This window comes from Heloderma suspectum, chromosome 5, assembly GCF_057233095.1.
Source record: "Heloderma suspectum isolate Gila_16-S chromosome 5, 16-S_ref, whole genome shotgun sequence".
Taxonomy (NCBI): Eukaryota; Metazoa; Chordata; class Lepidosauria; order Squamata; family Helodermatidae; genus Heloderma; species Heloderma suspectum.
Window position 1 is genome coordinate 130,466,223 of NC_139462.1, and position 15,044 is coordinate 130,481,266.

The following is a 15,044-nucleotide window of genomic DNA, read 5'->3' on the forward strand; positions in this document are numbered from 1 at the left end:
CCAGTGAGGGAAATTCAAGACAAACTGAAAGAAATAAGAGCTCAATGAGTGGGATTTTCCTTTCTTCATTGTCCTATTCCCTTACCACTGATAAAAGATTTTTATTCTCAGTCCTTCCAACAGGAGGAAACAACTGTGGCACTCCTGTACATTCAACTTCCTTATTATGTGGTCTCCATGGCCCTGTGTAACTTTCCAGCATTCCTGTCCCATTGTTATTACGGGCCAACCCCTAGTAATCCCCTGGCTAAACCAATTACAGCAAAGATGGGGAAAAACTAGTTCCTTATTCCTTTCAATAGTGTTGCAGGATTGCAAAAACCCAAGCATAAAACAACATAGACGGGGTTATTTTTTTCCTTTTTAAATGAAATTTTACTGAGTACACAATTATTCTAACAATAACAAGATAAGCAAAAGAACCTGTTCCACAGTTCATGAGCAAATACAGGAAATAAAAGACGGACAAATAATTCTCTCTCAAACTATACATGCTCCCTTGGTATTTACACTGAGAGCAGCCCCTTTAATATGTAACCATTTCCAGTGGGGTAGCCATGTTAGTTTATTGAATCAAAAACAACAGCGTCTTGTGGCACCTTATAGACTAACACATTTATTCTGGCATAGGATTTCGTGGACTATTGCCCACTTCATCCGATGCACCTTAAGCCCATCACCTTGGATTGTGATGTTTGAGGTCACTAGCATATAAGGACTAGCCACCCTATAGTCCCAGGGATGGAGTCCCAGGAGCCATAGGATACTGTGGCCCTCGCCCTAACTCTCACTACGTTGTGAGGGGCTGTTTCTGGCACATACATCCCATTTGGCAATGTATATCTCAGCTCCCCTCAAAGAGTTTTTCCTGCTTTTTAACTCTTAGCTTCTCTCCAACTATTTTCCACTGAAACATTCTAGCAAATTCCTCCCCAGAAGAGTCTAGACTGGAGTCCGCCATCAGTTGCATGTCCCCAGACAGCGATGCAGTTGGGAAAAGGCCAAAGCATTTTATTATTAGTTTGTGCCCCTGGATAAGTTTGTGTCACTTAATTCTAAACTAGTATACTCAACTGCTGTTGAGTATACTAGCTCCAGAGAACAATCAGAGTGCAGCAAAGCACAAATACACGAACAAGACATTTTTCCTAATTTTACCTGTGGGGTCAAACATTTTACCATAATCGCATTGCAGAACCCCTATTAAGTGTCCAAGAATTCTCAAGGTTTGCTGGAACACAGTTTGAAAGTCACTTCTTCACGCCATGCAGCTATGATTTTTATGCATGATTCAGAATACAATTTGACCCAAAGCTGGCCCTACCATTAGGCAAAATGAGGTGGCCACCCACCTCGGTCAGTTGATTTTGGGTGTCAGGAAAGGGTATGCCAGGAAATTGTTAATTATTTAATTTATTATTGTTCTAGTTTTACTGCCAGAGGAGGAGAGATGCTGTGGGGCATCCTATCTCAGGTGCCAAAATAACTTGGGCTGCTTCCAGATGAAGAGCTCCTAGCGCTAATAGTCAAAAGCACTGTGCACCTGTTCCGTCTTTCCCTCCTAAACAATGTTTTTCTGGTAAGAAAAAAGATGGAAGAAGCAGTGAGAAAGCATTGGGGGGGCTACAAAAAGATGATGATGTTTGCCCCCACCCCCAATATTCCAGGGATGGCACAGGGGGCATCTCTACACCAGCATAAAATCCTGCATTTAAACGGGGCTTTCTGCTTCCGTTTTAAATGCAGGATCACAATGACTCCCTTTTTCATGCGCTTCCCTTCCCCCCTCCCCTTTCCCCCTCCTTCTCCCCGTATCTGAGTCTTCCATTGTCTTTCATTGATCTCGCTCCTCTTCTTGCCGCTTTTCCGCTTTTCACAGAGGGAACTGAAGCAGAACACAATGGGGTAATTTGATAACTCATTATCTGCGATCCATTTAAAAACGGAACAAAGGGCATTTAGTGCAGGAGATGCCCTGGAGGCTCACGGCGTCATGTAAAGAGCCCGCAAACTTCTGTGAAGGAGCAATCTCAATCTCAGGATAAAAGCTCCGTGTGAAGAAAGCCAGGGTGATTGTGCAATAAAAGCCTCGTTGGGAAGCACCCTTCATGGGCCTTGAGTACTATGCACCTAGACTTGGATGGGGATGCATGCCATTTGTTGTTCCACCCCATGCAACAAAATGTCTTGGGCTGGCCCTGATTTGATGTTTTTACTGGGAATTTCAGAGATCCCTAAGATATTATCACCCTTGTCTATGGAAGTTACGACACACCTGCATTTTGTTAATGATCTGGAAAAAACAAGAAAACAATTTCCTCTGTTCCTCGTTCCTAATTCTCTTTGTGAAAGGATGACTTAGTATTTCTCTAAAAATTATTCATCCACATAAAAAAAATTCCTTTTATTTTTAGTCATCTTGTGCCACCTTCTTGCTACAATTCAAGACATTCATTGCATAACACAATAGTACTCAAATAGCTGTTTCATTCCACCAGTGAGTGCTCTTCAGCATTTTTGCTTTAAGAATGGGTGCTAGGAATTTGAGAAACTTAAGGTCAAAGCACCTGTTTAATATCATGATGATTTATTTGGACAATTAAAGGGTAGGATCCAATGGGGGCCTTCCGCGTGCAGCCAGCCATGCCGGCCCCAGTATGCATGTGGCCCTGACTGCTGGAGGCAACGATGTAGCGCTTCCAGGGGCAAGCCCCCAAACGAGCAGAAACGCTAGTTTCTGGAATGGGCAAGTCGCACCCCTTCCAGAAGCAAGCATTTCCTCTAATTTTGGGCCTTGCCCCTGGAAGTGCTCCATCATGGCCGCCAGTGGTAGGGCCGGCCCAGCAGGCCTGGCTGCATGCGGAAGGGCCCCACTGGATCCTGCCCAAAGATACCAGAATCAACATTGGTCCTAAAAGCTCTTCTCTTCAAATCCTTTTGTTGAGTACTCCATGAACATTCAGAATGTTCCAATATTTGTCAAATGTTTGCCTCACATTTGGTATCTGAGGGCTTGTAAACAGCCACGCTTGTCTGAGTTGTCAGGCTTGCATCTGGGTGCACAAGTTGCCTACCTAATACTGTGGCAGGTGGCCCAGTATTAGGTGGGCGACCAAGTTTGATTTGATTTCAGGAACGTGAATGGATGTAATGCCACAGCCTTAACTCCTTCTTGCACATTTGAAGTAGCATGGATTGGCACCACCATGTGGCAAATATTATTCCTCCTTTAATGATAAGGAGGGATTTTTTCAATAGCAAGATATTTAATGTACTTTCTCTTATTTCTTGCTTTGCAGCTCAATGAACTTATACAATAAAACTATGCTTATTTCTTTTTGTCTTATAAAGTTCTTTATCCTAACTTAAACAAAGAGGAGAAAGAAGAGATACAAACTGAACAGTCAGATCAAAAGATGCAAAGACAGGTCAATGTTACAATATTTTTGATTCCACTAACTAATAAATAGCAACTACTATTAAATACACTAATGCTGTTGCCTTCTCCCATAAGCCTTAATATAGTATGCTGATTCACAGAAGATTGCAGTGTCCCATGGTCTGAAATACTAATCCTACATTTTATTTATTTACTATTACATGTTTTACATGCATCATCAACAAATTCTTTATGCATTCTAATGTCTGTTTTTCATTTGCGTCACTTTTTTTCGCCGTGATAGGCTACGTAAATATTTATGTAGCCTGTCATGGTGAAAAGAAGGGAACGCAAATGGCAGCGGCTACGGCGGCCGCCATTTGCGTACACTTTTTTTGCCGTGATAGGCTATGTAAATACATACGTAGCCTATCACGGCCTCAGCAGGGACGCAAATGGAGTCCCTGCGTTAGCCATGACAGGCTACATAAGTATTTACGTAGCCTATCACAGGAAAAATTGCAGATGCGGCCGCCATTCGCAAAGCAGCGCGAATGGCACCAGGTAGGTGCTCTGTTTCACGTGCCTTTCGCGGGGCAGGGGGGCTTCGTTCTGCCACGGATTTCGGGAGGCCGAATGCACTGGCATTCGGCCTCACTAAGAGCCGTGGCGGAATTCTCCGCCATCCCTAGTGGTAAGCAATACATATCTCTGCAGCAAATAGTAAATACAATTAATAAATCAGCCTCTTCTACAATATTTTTCTTGTACCTTGAAAAAGCCACTTCTAGATTGTAAGGGATATTGTACCCTGGCATTTTCCTAACTTTTGGTAAGACCCCCCCCATATTTTTCAAGTATTAATGTTTGAATACTCACCTGGAGTCCAACACATATAAGAGTTACATGGATCAGGCCTGCCAGGACTTCAGCCCACTGAGGAGTGTCAGTGTAGCTTTCTCTGCAGAGCTTTGGCTAGAGGAGGGAGCTGTAGGGAGAGCAGGCAGATCAGTCAAGAAAGGCTCTTTGCACCAACAGGACCCAGCAACAGTGCCAGCTCAAGGCATTTTGCTCCCTGAACTTGAGCCCAAATAAATGAGAGGTCTCCTTGCTGAGGCCAACAAGTTCAAAAAGTCTTGCTGTACCATTCAGACATCAGTTCCTGTCTTTATGTATCTCCCTCTTACGGTGTTTTGCCAAGAGGCAATGGTTCTGTTTTTAGGATTCGGAGGCAATAAGCACACCGATGGGTGAAGGCTAAAGAGTTTATGAATCAAAAACAAGCTAATGAGGCAATGAGTAAAACAGTGTAGTATAATAATGGCAGCAAGAAGAAAAGCAAGAGTATAATGCTTACACCCCTCCCGCTGCTGTGAATCCCTCACAGCAGCAAGTACAATTCCAAGGAATGGCCTGGTTTTACACAGCACTTTCGCGATCAGCCTGTGTTGAGATTCTGATTCAAAACACCTGTCTCAGAGATCTATATACGTTCCTCCAGACTGGAAAAGAACCAGACCCAACAACTGGCAGGCGCCCAGCCCAGATAACGTAACTCCCATCCCAGTTACTCCGCTAACAAGTAATCTAAACTTGAGGTTTCACCAGAGGCTTATCTACCACCTTTGAGCTATACAGCGTCAACAGAATTGGCCCTGGGAATTAATGAAAAGGCATAGGCAACCAGCTCAATAAACAGGCCCACATGGAACTCTAGACATGGGCAAGGGAATCTGTACACCACTAACTTCTCAAAATAGCAATGGCCTTCCACCTCCCCACCATAGGAAGTTCCTTTATGTTGCTGCATGTCAGGGTCATACCTGCACCGCGAGTCCGGAGAGATTCTCTGATCCTTATAAAGGCCTAGGAAAGGTATGGAAAAAAGGCACTGAATGTGGGCAAAATTGTAACAGAAGCATTTGAAGGTGTTTTCCACTCAGATATGATAGCTGATTAGCATATCCAAAGTCTGACAAAACTGAAGCACGGGAACACTCTCAAATTTGCATTTCAAAATGGCAGCCATGTGCTAATTTGCAGTTAAGTGTAATGAACAGAGCACAGCTGATACCTCACAGAGTTCACTGAGTAATTTATGTAAACCCACAGAGATTTCAATCCCAAAAAAGCATGTGGTGGTGTCTGAGCCTTACCTGTGAAGGTGTGCAGAAAAAGACTGTTGCATCACCTAATTGCTAACACTATAAATGTTGGTTAAATTGTCATTATATTTTAATATTGTTGAATATCTCATATAAGCTTTCATATGTTCTTTTAGTCATCCTACAGTATATGTAATGCTTTGAAAATGGCCCCCTGGTGGATTCCTACATGGAATGCTTTTTGTCCCTGTGGAGGAGCCATAGGGATCTAGCAGGATTTGGAGAGAGAGGGGGGAGTGTGTGATCCAGTGAGGAAAGGGGATCTAGTGAGGAGAACAGAGAACAAAGGAGACAGCAGGGGGACCCCCTAATGTACCTCAGAACCTGAGGCAGCAGCTCTACAGGAGCCAGCAAGCAAGGAACTGAAGGCCTTTCACCTCCATCCAATCAAGGACAGATCTGAGAGATGCTGAGGGCCTCATTGTCTGCCCGAGATTAAAAAAAATAATGGCTGGGTTGTTAGCAGTCTGCATAAACTGTAAAGAAATCTTAAAACTGCAAGAAGAGGTCTCAACACTAAGAGAAAATGGGGGCTGAAGGAACTGATTCTGCAAACAAAGCATTTGTTGTTGTTCAGTCGTTCAGTCGTGTCCGACTCTTCGGGACCCCATGGACCATAGCATGCCAGGCCTTCCTGTCCTCCACTCTCTCCCGGAGTGTGCTCAAGTTCATGTTCATTGCATCGGTGATGCTATCTAGCCATCTCATCCTCTGCCGTCCCCTTCTCCTTTTGCCTTCAGTCTTTCCCAGCATCAGGGTCTTTTCCAGAGAGTTTTCTCTTCACATTAGGTGGCCAAAGTATTTGAGCTTAAACAAAGCATATGGCTGTGCAAATCTGCAACTGCTAGCTCAAAAGTGCACGTTACATGCAGGAAGTTGTTTACCGACAGAAAAGATATGAAATATAGGAAAAAACACTGCAATGTGAACAGTACCTCCTAAAAAGTATTAGTTTAAGTCAAATGTCATTAAATAGTCAACCAGACTGTTTTTTTTGTGGTATGCATGTTGATTTCTCATCAACGTACAAGGCAAAAAGAGAATATATAAAAGTAAGGACAAGTGAGTTCATTGAAACCATTAAAACTACCTGTAAGAGACATTGTGACAAATGGTCATTTGTAGTAAGAGGAAGAACACAGTATTATTTGTCTAATCTTCATGCTGCAGACTGTGTATATCAAAGTTGCAGCACAAATTTTTGCAATGGGAAAAACCTCTCAACAGTATGCAAGTAATGAACAACTGGCCAAAAAGTTGAATGTGGGATATCCAAGTAATGAACAGTAGCATATAACATTTCTGAGGACATATAGGTACTTAGAAGCAAAGATGAAGAACAGCTGAATGTTGCATAACTCATATCACTGATGGGTTCATTGCTTGAAGAGGGGATTCACAAGTATATGACAGAAGACACATCAAACACAAGCTTATAGAACACTGTGGGGGCTTTCACTAAATAATTGTCATATTTAGTGAAAGTGGTAAGGCTGAAGTGGTGACATTAAGGGAAACATCTGATTATCCTGCAAGAGTACTATGCAAAGTCTAAATAATGTTATATAAATCTACAGAAGATATATACAATCAAAACTGCAGCAAAACCCATCAGAAGTGACATCAAGTCTCAGTTGTCAAGTTTTAAAGATATGTACCCCAATCTAAATTATCTCACTGGGGAACAATCACTTTAGTATCTCCCAGTCTGAAGCTTTTGTGTACAAAGTTGTTTGTAGGGAAAGATGTGTCCAAAAAGATTGGTTCAGTTGGACAAAGCATCATGCAAGCCATGCAGCCACAAGCCATAATTGCTCCTTTTCGGTTGCATCATAATTTTAGTACCTGATTGATACTCTCTATGCCATTGGGTTTTGCTCATCATACAATGAGATTAAAAGATTTGAACACAATGCTTCCACTGTCAAAGGAACTGATTTCATTCATACATCAAAGCATAAGTCTGTTCTTCTAGCTTCAGACGTTGTAGGCCAGGGATGGGCAACATGTGACTCATGGGTGGTATGCAGTCCCCTGCCATTCCTCGGTGCTGCTACCAGCAGCAGCAGCTGGTGCCTCCCAATTTTGTTTTAAGACAATTTTTAAAAACCCATTTATAGCAGTTACAGAGCACCAAATGGGCCAAATTTAGTTTGTTTGCCCTTTAAATTTAGCCATTTTGGAAACAAGCTAAATTTAACCACTGTAGTGCTATGGAGTAGTATGCTGCTGAATTTGCTGGCAAACTGGGGATTTTGGTCCTTGGGGAGTGCCCCATGGATTGGGTCGAAAATGGCCCCAGACCTCTGAATGTTGCCCACCTCTGATGTAGACCATAATATGTGCACCCTTGATAAGACCCTTCCATGGTATGCGGATGATTGCGGCTATCACACCTGCAGTGAAAACAATGAAGTTATTTCCAGGCAGGTGAAACTTGACAATGACATGAAGACCATGTTTAAAGTTGATATTCACAAGTACAGAGCAGCAAAACATTTGTTGAAGAATTTCAAATATGAAGAACTCCTGTGTTGATGAGCACTACCAGTAAGGTTGATATGCTGTAGTAGATATCATGGTTGTTCAAAACATCAAAAAGACCAAATTGGCCCAGAATGATGGAAGCCATTCACAGTGACCCATCTTCTGACTATGTGGTAAAAGCAACAGTTGTGTTCTTGCTGATCATTGATATAGTTCCAAATGTACTTATTTACACTGATATTTCTGGAGAATTTGGCACATAAACAGAATGTAGAAGCTACTATATCAATGCAACACTCAATCAATGCTGAAGATTGGGGTTGGTAACTGAAAGATCAGATGTACTGGCCAAAAATGTCTGACATGGGTCCAGCTCTTGAATCGCTTCTGAGAATGATTAGGTCTGACTGCGTAACAGGATGCTTGATGTTCTGCTGTAGATGCCAATGCAATGACTTGTCTTCCGCAGCCACTCGTGGAAACTGCCAACTGAATGAATGTGACAGTGGTTTGACAGTGGCGTATGAAGAAAGTGATTTTGATGAATAGGTTCATTGGAGTTGTTTTGCCTGGAAGCATTTTCATTATTTAACTTGGCTGTATTAGGTTATTGTTAGCTATATTATGTATATTATATATAATAAATGCAATATCATGTTCCTGGTCCTATAGTGCTTATTTCTTAGACCTTAACAATTAATTACTAGTCACGGGGACATTATAAAACTGAAAAATAAAAATTTAATGAGAAATTACACTTAGGTGCAAATTAGCACATGGCTGCCATGTTGAAATGGAAATTTGAGGGCGTTCCCATGCTTTGATTTTGTCAGATTTTGGATATGCTAATCAACTATAAATTCTGAGTGAAAACATTTTCAAATGCTTCTGTTACATTTTTCCCACATCAAACTGTATTTTTTCCTAGAATATAAAGGCTTCCAGATCAACTTGCTCATCATTAGACTTGGTTCTTTACTCCTGTATACACCTTTGGCTCGCCTTACTTTTGGCTCCACTGGACTGGGTATGACAAGGCACTCTTCGAGTATGCAACAAAAAAGTTATATTCACATGTGGATATCAGAGAGGCCGAGAGGCTGAACAGGTATGCAATCATGTTCCTCTACTGTTGAAAGGCTTTACACTGCCTTATGTGAACCAGTTCAATGATTCACTGTTTAGGTAATATATTTGCATAATAATGGAAAATACAAATTCCTTGTCATTACATGAGGCTAAAGTCCTTGGTGTGGTCACTGAGAGCAGAATCTGCTGAGTTTGTATTTCTGCTCCTGCTCTCTCTGTCTGTCTCTCTGTATAATATTGCCGCCTGCTGGATCTTGATAAGTATCACAATCAGTGTGATTCCCCCCCTCCCATCCCCATTTAGTAAGCTCCTATTTTCTGGGTGATGAAAACTGTGTTAGAAATCCTATCTCCCCCTGCCCACACACACATACATTTTGCTCCCAGTTTTGAGGATTCATTATTTATTTTATTTATCTGTTATTTAGATGTATACCCTGCCCTTCAAATGCATTATCAGGGTGGTTTACAATAAAATATCAAAAACATCATAAAATAACCAGTCCATTAAAAAAAAAGCTAGAAGTAGCAACTCTGTAAAAGCAGTATCCAAATGAACAGAACAACAAAAGTTAAAAGCTAAAAAGTCTGGAAACATAAAATATCTTCACCTGGCACTGGAAAGACATCAGGTATAAGAAAAAAAGAAAGAGAAAAGTAGGGGTGTACGAAACTTACTTACTTACCCGTCTGCTGGGGGGGGGGTCCGTGGGGGGGGAGGTGATCCATCACTCCTGCGGAATCCTCCCTGGCTGGCTCCGCTCTGCGGCGAGTCCACAGAGCCGCCAGCCAGGCCCGTCCGCAGCTGGACTTCCAGCCGCTGCCACGCAAATGGCGTCCGGTGTAGCGGATGCCATTTGCATCCCTGCCCTTGGCCGTGATAGGCTACGTAAATATTTATGTAGCCTATCATGGCAAAGAGCAAGGACGCAAATGGCGTAGCAGACGCCATTTGCGTCCCTGCTCTTTGCCATGACAGGCTACATAAATATTTATGTAGCAGTCCGTTCCGCCACAGACTCCGGGGGGGTGGATTCTAAAGAATCCGGCCTCGTTGGAATCCATGGTGGATTTCTCCACCATGGGAGTTGAAAGTGAAAATGGAGAATGCTAAAAAGGAAGCGGAATCAACTATAGAATCAAAGAATTGGAAGGTACCTTGGTGGTCATGTAGTTCAACTCCCTGTTCAATGCAGACTCTGCAATTCAGGATGTGACGGCAGCATCCCTGTGAGATGGCTGTCCAGCCTCTGTTTAAATACCTCCGGCAAAGGAAAACCCACCACCTCCTAAGGCAGTTTGTTCCCCTGTCAAACAGCTCAAACCATTAGGAAGTTTCTCCTAATCATTACGACGGGGTGGGGAATCTCTTTCAGCTAGAGGGCCGAATTCAATTTTGGAAAACTCTTGGAGGCTGCATTCCAGTGGTGGGTGGGGCCAAATGCAAAAGTGGGGGGGGCAAAGGCAAAATGGGGGGGGTCGAACAAAATCAAGGAAACCACAAATTGGCGGTTGGCAAGAATGGGGTGTGTCCAGGGGCAAGGCCATCTGGGGAACCCCAGAGGACTAGATTGGGACCCCAGGAGGGACAGATCTGGCCCACAGGCTGAAGTTATCTACCCCTGCATTAAGAAGTATAGTTGAAATCTGCTTCCCTGCAATTTCCACCCATTGGTTCTGGTCCTGCCCTCTGCAGCACGTCTGCTCCACCTTCTGCCTGACAGCCTTTCAGATATTTGAAAAGCACTCTCACAAGTCTCCCCTTAATCTTCTTGTGATCCTCCTCTGGACACACTCTAGTTTGTCAATGTCCTTCTTCAAATGTGGCACCCAGAACGACACACAGCACTCCAGACGTGTGCTAACCAGCACAAAAGAGAGTGAAACTATACCCCTATTCAGGAGTTCCTAATCCAGAGGAACTAAACACACAAGGAGCGGGAACGTACTAACCCTGCCCCCTCCATCATGGTTTTCATTGTCCTCTACTCGTGGAAGTCAACTTTCTGGAGAGGAGAGTCTCCTGCATCCATGGAAGCTCACACACCATTGTCCCTCTTTCACATTTTGGGTGGAGGGCCCCCAGTGGTTCAGTGATAAATTTTGAAGGGCAGGAACTCATCATGACAATCACCGGAGCCATGCCCCCAAGGAGAGTCCAAACATTCAGGGTGCTGTGTTGATCCATATCAACAAACCATTTCCAGCAGTTTTTATCTCCACCAGGAGCAAGTCTTTGGTAATGCAAATGTGCCTTAATTGCCCATTCAAGACCAAGCCACCCAAAATACTTTGCATTGCAACAGGGAACAATACATTGTTTCTGGGAAAATTCACTTCCCCCCAGCTACTGTGAAGATTGCAGCTAAACTCATAGGGAACAGGAAAGTCTGAGCAGGGTGGCAGATGATGTCAGTGTCCCTTCTAACAAAAAAAATGACAGTGTGAGCACTGTCTCCACTACACCACTGAGCCCCCCCCCCCGTTTGAAGGGGTGCTGAAACTTACCAGCGCTCTTGAAGCTCTGTTATGTTGGTAGCCACATGTTAGATTCCTCAGATGCCCCATTCTGAAGGACATTTGTGGGAAGTGTCCACCCCTCAGAAAGGGGCATCTGGGAAATCAACGTTGTGGCTGCCAACACAGCAGAGCTTCATCAGCTCTGGTAAGTTTCAGCATTACTGCCCCCCCAAAAGCCCCAATGCCCCCCCTTTCACAGCCTGAGAATGGGGCTGCAAAAGGGGGTATTTTGGTAACCTTTATTACATTGACTATAAATACATTACTGCAGGTTTAGCAATATTCTATCCTCAAAATCTTTTTGCAGCATTTGCTGGAGGCAATCTATTCACAAAGAGCTTCCCTACATAAGCAATTTATTGCACAGTCGTGATTGGTCACTCGTGGAAGTTAGCGGGTCCTTTATATGACGTCGTCAAGCTCTAGGACGTCCCCCGCACTTTCCCCCACGTATTCCACTTTCAAAAAGATTGGAGGCAACATGAAAAGAGACATTATTCTGATCTTTTGGCTGTGTGAAATGCTGGCATAGCGCTATAATGCACTATGACAGCACCATCTAGTGGCTGTAAACTGAAACACACAGAAACATATAGAACTTGCCAAGGAAGGTCTTTCCTCAATTCAAACCACATGTCTGCCATGTAAAGGAGATCATCATAATTCCACAAAGAAACTGAATGCAGAAAGTCCTGCTAAGGATGGGGGGGGAGGGCTGCTTAATGAAGAGAAGCTCAGAGTTGGGACTTGAGTCAATAGCTCATACACAATGGGGATTACAAGCAGGGCCAGTCATAGGATAAGTATGGTCCTGGACAAGGACAGCCTTTGGTGCCCCCTCCTCTGGTCAGTTTTGCAAGTGTTGCCAAGTTGTGCTTATAGCATTTATATTATTTGTTGACCTTCTAGTGCTTGGTAACATTGCCTCAAAAAAAGGCTGTGTTTTTATATAAAGCAAATGACATCAAACTGGACATTGACAAAGAAACATACTTTAAAGCTAACTGATGGAAGTTCATTTTTGTGATCTATACCCAAACAACCTGGAGAACTTACAACGAAGATGTTTAAAAGACTTACTGTTTCTTTTGCCCTAGCTCACTGCTGATGGTCTACTCAACAAACATTGGGACACCAGAGTGAACTCAGCACCCCTTTCCCCTTGTTGCTCATGGTGAGTGCCTTGCATACCTACACCTAAGGATGGCCCTAATTCTGAGCAGTATTTTATCATCCACACCCACAAGACTATTTAATTTAATTATATTTTATCTCCCTCTTCAGACACATATTATCTCCCAAAGCAGCTCACTTCAATAAAATAAGGAGAGGCAGGCTCTTCCCTCAACTAAACAAAGTAAAAAAGACAAGATAGACAACGGGACGGGAGGAATCAATTAGAGGAGGGAGATCCGCTTGACAGTGCCAGGATAAAGTGGTGAGCTGTAAGCAGGCATTTAGATCCAGCTGGAGCAAGGTTGCCCTTCCCTTACTGGTGGTGTTGGGTTGACAGAGGTGCTGCAATTGTCCCAGCAGCCCTTGTTCCCTGGATGGTGGCAGAGGCCTGTTCATGCTTCCCCCTCACTTCTGCCATCTGAGGGCAATGGGCTGTTAGAGCCAAATGTTCTTCTTGGCAGAGGTGGGGGCGGGGGGCGGGGCAGGGACAGCTCCCTGCAGCTTCATTTCTCTGCTCAATGGATGGGGCCAAGCTGTTTTCCCCCTTGCCATGAAGTTCTTTCGGGGTAGCGGAGGGAAGCTTCCCAGAGGCTCTTGGTCCCTTGGCCAGTGGCAGCGGCTGGAGTGTGCTTCCCGCTTGCTCTGTGGTCTTCCACGCACTATCTTCCAAAGGACTACAGAAAGGTTGGTAGTGTGCCTTGATGATAAATGAATCACGGGGATCACAACATTTAGTTGAGGTTTTGAGTTAGACTGTGATAAAAGAAAAACATGTGCTCCCCCTTTTTTGTCACCAGAAGTGACATATTTGAGATATACAGTAGACTCTCATGGACTACTTCCCAAGATGGACAAAACTGTAGGGAGCGCTTACACTGAAGAATGTCACTGAGCTGAAAGTCTACTTAGCATGCAGTCCTATATATACTTACCTGTGAGTAAGTTGTATTGAATTCAACAGAACTTATGTCTGAGTAGATATGCTTAGGATTGTACTGTTAAGGTAGAGAAATTTTTGCCTGATATTTCAGCACTTTTCTGGCCTCTATATAACTAGTTTAAGTGTGTGTGTGTGTGTGTGTGTGTGTGTGTGTGTATAGTGATACTGGGGAGCTTCTCAAGGAAAAAAAAAGCATTTGAGGGTACTAAGCAATTGTTATAGACCTCAGATATTCTAGTATCTTATTCATTTGATAAAACAGTTGATTTGGACACGGGATGCTTCTTTTTATGGGATTGGAACAGTGTTAGCTTATCAGATGGAGTATGGATCAGAGAAACTAATGGGCTTTATGATACTGGCCTTGTTACCTGCTGAACACGGTTATTCACATTTAGGCCAGAAAGGATTAGTTATTCTATCTGGACTACAGAAACTTCAGAAGTACACATATGGTACAGAAAGCCAGTACTGTATAGCAGGGAAAGTGTTGGACTTGGACATGGAAAAGCTGGGTTTAAATAGGCCATGAAGCTGACTGACATTGGATTACTCGCTGACTTTCAGCCTATAATGTAAGAATACTGTACACTCTATCCTTAGGAGAGGGTGTAATACAAATGTCATAATTTAGAAATTAATGGAAAAAGGAAAGTGGGAAAGGGATGGTAATCACCCACAATCCTCTTCTAGGATGCCTCTCTCAAGAAGGAGTAGTAGATTCATGGTCCTTAGGCATGTTTTTCCAGGTAACTGGAAGGACTATTCACAGCTGACAATATTACTGAATACATCACTCACATGCCTCAGAATTTCTTTGAGCCATGCTATCCCCTAGCATCCAACGTGTTTTTCTTCTACCGATAACAATATTTAGCACCAACCCTAAAATAATTTGGCATAAGTCACTTGCTGAGCCAGAATACCTCCCATGCCCAAACCTGCCCTGCCAGGTTCAAAGCTCCTTAGCTGCAAGTCCTACCCATGTACCTAGTATTCCACTCTAGTACAGCAGGGGTGGGGCTTGCCATAGCATGCCCACTTTTTGCCACATCTCACTTGCCCTGTGGCAGCATTGTGCAAGTTCAATGGGTAGCAAACACCACTAAACATCTCCTTGGCTAGAGCTGCATGTCCAGTTGGGAGTGAAACATCCAAAGCACTTCACAAACATTGCTGCTTTCTCCCTAACAAGCAGAGGCTCAGCTGAACTGAGCTGAACTTACATGAAAAGAAGACTCAAGTAATAATTGCAATATAAATCTTCCCAGGGCTTGATTATTTCCTG

At 43.4% G+C, this 15,044-nt stretch overlaps 1 long non-coding RNA gene across 1 annotated transcript; it reads right to left on the bottom strand.

Annotated features, from left to right (window-relative positions):
* Positions 1-365: 365 nt before the first annotated feature.
* On the bottom strand, positions 366-5,691 carry LOC146344476 (uncharacterized). Its single transcript, XR_014792227.1, has 4 exons — positions 5,536-5,691; positions 5,203-5,245; positions 4,259-4,367; positions 366-1,885 (listed from the first exon to the last, which is right to left on the bottom strand). It is a non-coding gene; the product is annotated as an uncharacterized LOC146344476 (long non-coding RNA).
* Positions 5,692-15,044: the final 9,353 nt, after the last annotated feature.